Genomic DNA, 7087 nt, shown 5'->3' with positions numbered 1-7087 from the left:
AAGTTTATTATTAAATGTATTTTAGGTAAGTTTTACAGAAAATATTTTGATCACTTTGTATAAACATTTTTTTAGCTGGTAATTTTCGGTTTTTGTATTACATTTTTGTTATCTTTCTTAATTTTCTCAAAAAGAAATAGTCTATTTCATTTCTAAAGTAAAATAATTTAGTGCATTTAAAAGATTACATCCTAAGCTCTAAAAAAGTACTCATAAAACTTTAATAGATCTGTTCAAACTTGAGTAATACCGTCTTAAATTGGTGGTAATTCTATAAAACTACGAAAATTTCAAAAATTACATTTTTTGAGACGCCATATCATTTGAATTAAATTTTTGAGATTTCTTTTGAATGAAACATCATTTAGTAAGATGATTGAAAGGTAAGTTATGCAGAATTTAGAGTTTTATAAGAAAAATTGTATTAGTTACACATTTTTAATCATTTTTAAACAAAATTCATGTCAGGCTCACTTTCTGCCCCCACCGTACTTATGCCCATACATTTTATTTCTTTTTATTATAACCGTAAGATAGCTTAATTATTCTTCTTCCATGTTCAATTTGTAAAAATTCATTTGATCCATTAGTTAAAGAATTAATTAAAATAACTCAACCGTGCACTTCGCCGTACGCTAGTTTACAGTGCGCAAATGTTTGTGAGAAGGGTGACTTTAGCGTTATAAATAAAAAAATATAGAAGATACAGATTTAATTTTAGAAAATTCTTTATATAAGGTATTTTTGTAAAATTTTCTGAATTTTTCAATGGTTAAGTCAATTTTTTTCTAAAATTTATATTTTCGGAGTTATTTAAAAAAACATCTAATTTCGTAGTTCATTTGTTTAATGAAAAATGGAGCACCCACTTCTCGAGTAGAACTTTTTGATATGTTGTTTATTAAACATTTCTTAATGAAATTACAAAAAGTTCTATCTTGTTTGATTTTTTCCGAAGTGAAAATCTATATGCACTCCCCTATATTAACGCTTTGAAAACTCAAACTAAAAATACATAATTACATATTTATTATTACATATTTATAATTACGTAATAAGTAGTAAGTAGTAGCTAAGTAAGTATATTATTCAACGAGCATATATGTATAATGATGGGTTTTTCCTCGCGATAATTATGAAGTTTGCGAAACGAGCCGAAGGCGAGTGTCTTTATTCATTAGAGTGAATAATAGCCATTACATGTGAGTAGAAAACTATACTTTTCTACGGTAGAAAACTATACTTTTCTACGAACTTCTCTTTTTTTCATTAGTAGAAAAATTATTGTACAGTGGAACCTCAATAAGTCGGATTAATCGGAACCGCTGCCGATCCGAGTTATCGAAAATCCGGGTTAGCCGGAGATTATGGTTAAAATTAATAAAATACATATAAATAATAAACAAATACACATTATAATTTCAAAAACATAAAATACATATGCACAGTTCATCTAAATTATGTACAGTTGTATACAGTATTGATGATTTCTTGGTAAAAAACCCAGTCTAAGTGAAAAAATGTTTGTTTTGTCTGATGAAAATCGGTCCGGGTTAGCCAGACTTCCGGGTTATCGGAGGCCGACTTTTCGGGGTTCCATTATACTTTAAAATGATTATTTCGTTTATTGATAATTATAACAAAAAAACTAAAATAATTTTTTATTGCTTTAAAATTTAAAATATCTTGGAATAATTTTTGTTTTAACTTAAGCAAAATTATTATACATACAGAGAGCACGTAAAGGTTGGAATAAATTCATTTTTTCGTGAATGGGTGATTTTCAAAAGAAATCCCGAAAAAGGTCGATTTTTATTTTTAAATTATGACTTTTTGGCATATATATCACATTAGTGACGTCATCCATATGAGCGTGATGAATTAATTACCTAACCGATGATTCTTTAAATGAGAATAAGGGTCGTGTGATAGCTTATTTGAAAGGTTATTCAATTCTCTATTCAGTAATATAAAGATTAGGATAATTATTTCTACAGGGTGTCCAAAAGAAATTTTTTTGAATTAAATTAATTGAGACAAAAGAATATTGTATGTAATTTATTTAATTCAAAATACATTTTACTGCTGTCAAAAAACAGGAAGGAATGCTAAGTTGACAAAGAATAGTATATTGTACAACAAGTGAGAAAAAAGACATATTTCTCACGAGCCCAGAAGTTTGTTGCCTGCAAATCAAGTGAGGGAGAAATATGTCATTTTCTCATGTGTTGTACACTGTGCTTTTTCTATGGATGTGCATAAATTGAAATAAAATAAAATAAAAATAAATATACCTTAAAATTTATATACCTTATTTTTTAAAATTCCAATTAACAGTTATTTTTGAACAGTATTGAAAGGTAATTCCTGGTAAGTTCTGCTTTAACATATTTATTTGACAACATTAACTGTGTTTGTATTGTGCATGCTAACATGAAAACGGCGATCATAGTATGGAAGACCGTAGGAGAACCCGTGAGAAAAAATATTTCTCGCTGCAATGGCCGACTTTTCTCACTGCGCGAGGAATTCTTCGTTTTTAATGTATGTAAGTAGTGAGAGAAGATGCATATTGTATAGCATCCATAGAACAATATTATTTTTCGCTTAAATTTAATGTTAAAGCTTCCACCCACTTGCCTCTTGGCAGTTTGAACATTTAACTTAAGCGAAAACAAAGATTTATTTTTGAAATAAATACTTTGTGCTGTTTTTTGACAGCAGTAAAATGTATTTTGAATTAAATAAATTACATAGGTACATTCTTCTTTTTATGTCAATTAATTAAATTAAAATTTTTTTTCTAGGACACCCTGTATAAATAATTCTGTTATTGTTTGTAGTACCGAATAGAAACTTGAATAACATTTCAAATGAGTTATCACACAACCCCTATTCTCATTTAAAAAAAATCATTGATTACATCATCACATTCAGAAGGATGACGTCACTAGTATAATATTATATATGTCAAAAAATCATAATTTAAAAATAAAAATCGACCGGTTTCGGGATTTATTTGCAGAATAGCCCATTCACGAAAAATGAATTTATTTCAACCTTTACGTGCTCACTGTATAAATAAACAGTTTCTTGACTACCTATTTCTTTGTTTTATTTGTTCAAGCAGCACGTTTTACAAAATAAAACAAAAACTTAAGTCTAAGTCTACAAAATGTCCACTAATATATCAAAGGAATACCGCTCGAAGATGGAGGGGTTGTCCAAGGTTTTGGAGGGAAAAGACAAAAGTTTCTTAAGGGGCCTCCTAGCCTGGGTTGCCTAGGGGCCTCAAGATTCTTAATCCGGGACTGCAGCGGTAGATAGAGTAAAGATATTGGTGATGATATTCAACCTCCGATTGGGAGACGATACTTAAAGAAGAAGACTAAATAGATAAATTTAATAAAAAGAAAGAATATAACATCGAATAAATGTTACTATTTTTATATTTTATCGAAAACTAAAAGAACAAACTTACAACTACTGCAGACACAACCCTCATCTTGAAATAATCTTCAATAATTCACTATACTTAATAACACATTAAAGCAAATAGGCAAATTATTATTTTTATATACCATTATAATATATTATCTACATGAGGTTTTTGACGTGGAGGATGTTGATCTTTTTTTAGGTAAAGCCGGGATTTTACGCCCCAAAATGATAAATTGATGGTTTTTTTGTGATGTAACTGTCTTTCGTATTGAAACTCATTTGGTTGTTTTTAATACTCATTTGGGAAATAACCCTAAACATAAGTTTGAAATATGTTTATTTTGACCTTTCGACTTTCTCTTCGGAATACGTTATCAAAATATAAAACATTAGATAGGTAATGAATTAAACAAATTTTATTTTTTTTTTGCTTCGTGAAAAAAATTCTAATAATTTAATTTTATACTATGACTTATTAATAATGACAATTCAGATATATATTATAAGTACATTTTGAAGTAGACATATCATACAGTGCACTGGAATAAGTGTTACCCATCCCTATTAACTTATTTATTTTTACGTCCATCAAGTTAGCAGAACAAAGTCAGCAGAACACAGTTATTCTTATACCATAATTAAGTGTAAATTAAATGCAAATTTAATGTTCAAAGAAAAAATTTATTGCTCTTTTCTTTTAAAAGTTATCGCATGTTCTGCTAACTTGATAATCAAGCTAGCAGAACAGTAGTTCAAAAATTGATAAATCATTTATAACTGAATGCGAAAGTATTCTCTGAACTAAATGCTAATTTAATGTTCCTAGAAAAAATTTATTGCTCTTCTTCTTTAAAAGTTACCACATGTTCTGCTAACTTGATAATCAAGCTAGCAGAACACAAGTTCAAAAATTTGATAAATCATTTATAAGTGAATGCCAAAGTATTCTCCGAATTAAATGCTAATTTAATGATCCAAGAAAAAATTTATTGCTCTTCTTCTTTAAAAGTTATCGCATGTCCTGCTAACTGGATAATCAAGCTAGCAGAACAGTAGTTCAAAAATTGATAAATCATTTATAATTGAATGCTAAAGTATTCTCTGAATTAAATGCAAATTTAATGTTCCAAGAAAAAATTTATTGCTCTTCTTCTTTAAAAGTTATCGCATGCTCTGCTAACTTTATAATCAAGCTAGCAGAACAGTATTTCAAAAATTGATAAATCATTTATAATGGAATGCTAAAGTATTATCAGAATTAAATGCAAATTTAATGTTCCATTAAAAGATTTATTGCCTTCTTCTTTAAAAGTTATCGCATGTTCTGCTAACTTGATAATCAATCCAGCAGAACACTAGTTCAAAAATTTGATAAATCATTTATAATTGAATGCTAAAGTATTATCAGAATTAAATGCAAATTTGATGTTCCATTAAATAAATTGTTGCCTTCTTCTTTAAAAGTTATCGCATGTTCTGCTAACTTGATAATCAAGCTAGTAGAACACTAATTCAAAAATTTGATTAAACCATTTATAATTGAATGCTAAAGTATTATCAGAATTAAATGCAAATTTGATGTTCCATTAAAAAATTTATTGCTCTTCTTCTTTAAAAGTTATCGCATGTTCTGCTAACTTGATAATCAAGCTAGCAGAACAGTAGTTTAAAAATTGATAAATCATTTATAATTGAATGCCAAAGTATTATCTAAATTAAATGCAAATTTATTGCTCTTCTTCTTTAAAAGTTATCGCATGTCCTGCTAACTTGATAATCAAGCTAGCAGAACAGTAGTTCAAAAATTGATAAATCATTTATAATTGAATGTTAAAGTATTATCAGAAAAAAATGCAAATTTAATGTTCCATTAAAAAATTTATTGCCTTCTTCTTTAAAAGTTATCGCATGTTCTGCTAACTTGATAATCAAGCTAGCAGAACACAAGTTCAAAAATTTGATAAATCATTTATAAGTGAATGCCAAAGTATTCTCTGAATTAAATGCTAATTTAATGATTCAAGAAAAAATGTATTGCTCTTCTTCTTTAAAAGTTATCGCAATGTTCTGCTAACTGGATAATCAAGCTAGCAGAACACTAGTTTAAAAATTTGATAAATCATTTATAATTGAATGCCAAAGTATTATCTAAGTTAAATGCAAATTTATTGCTCTTCTTCTTTAAAAGTTATCGCATGTCCTGCTAACTTGATAATCAAGCTAGCAGAACAGTAGTTCAAAAATTGATAAATCATTTAAAATTGAATGAAAAGTATTCTCTGAATTAAATGCAAATTTAATGTTCCAAGAAAAATTTATTGCTGTTCTTCTTTAAAAGTTATCGCATGTTCTGCTAACTTTATAATCAAGCTAGCAGAACAGTAGGTCAAAAATTGATAAATCATTTATAAGTGAATGCCTAAGTATTCTCTGAATTAAATGCTAATTTAATGATCCAAGAAAAAATGTATTGCTCTTGTTCTTTAGAAGTTATCGAATATTCTGCTAACTTGATAATCAAGCTAGCAGAACAGTAGTTCAAAAATTAATAAATCATTTATAATGGAATGCCAAAGTATTATCTAAATTAAATGCAAATTTATTGCTCTTCTTCTTTAAAAGTTATCGCATGTTCTGCTAACTTGATAATCAAGCTAGCAGAACACAAGTTTAAAAATTTGATAAATGATTTATAATTGAATGCTAAAGTATTCTCTGATTTAAATGCTAATTTAATGTTCCAAGAAAAAATTTATTGCCCTTCTTCTTTAGAAGTTATCGCATGTTCTGCTAACTTGATAATCAAGCTAGCAGAACATGCGATAACTTTTAAAGAAGAAGAGGAATACATTTTTTCTTGGAACATTAAATTTGCGTTTAATTTAGAGAATACTTTGGCATTCAATTATAACTGATTTATCAAATTTTTGAACTACTGTTCTGCTAGCTTGATAATCAAGCTAGTAGAACATGCGATAACTTTTAAAGAAGAAGAGCAATAAATTTTTTCTTTGAACATTAAATTAGCATTTAATACTGAGAATACTTTAGCATTCAATTATAAATAATTTATCAAATTTTTGAACTAGTGTTCTGCTAGCTTGATTATCAATTTAGCAGAACAGGCGATAACTTTTAAAGAAGAAGGGCAATCAATTTTTTCTTGAAACATTAAATTAGCATTTAATTCAGAGGATACTTTGGCATTCAATTATAAATAATTTATCAAATTATTGAACTGGTGTTCTGCTAGCTTGATTATCAAGTTAGCAGAACATGTGAAAACTTTTAAAGAAGAAGAGCAATAAATTTTTTCTTGGAACATTAAATTAGCATTTAATTTACACTTAATTATGGTATAAGAATAACTGTGTTCTGCTGACTTTGTTCTGCTAACTTGATGGACGTTTTATTTTTAGCACATAAGCAAAATGCTCGGACAGGTCGATTTTTAAAATAATCATAGTATATTATAGGATAAATGTTTCAAACTTTACGCGATTCCTCTTCAGGTGACAGGCTTTGATTTTTTTAAATGGAAAAGTATATCTTGTGACCTCTCATTTAAAATCTTTTGAAATACTGATTACAAATTTATTTTTTTCGGATTCTGAGAAAACTAATAAGTATTTTTGATAAGTTTAAA

This window comes from Diabrotica virgifera, chromosome 6 (genome assembly GCF_917563875.1).
Source record: "Diabrotica virgifera virgifera chromosome 6, PGI_DIABVI_V3a".
Classification (NCBI taxonomy): domain Eukaryota; kingdom Metazoa; phylum Arthropoda; class Insecta; order Coleoptera; family Chrysomelidae; genus Diabrotica; species Diabrotica virgifera.
The sequence above is the reverse complement of the archived record's forward strand: the minus strand, read 5'-3'. Positions refer to the sequence as shown.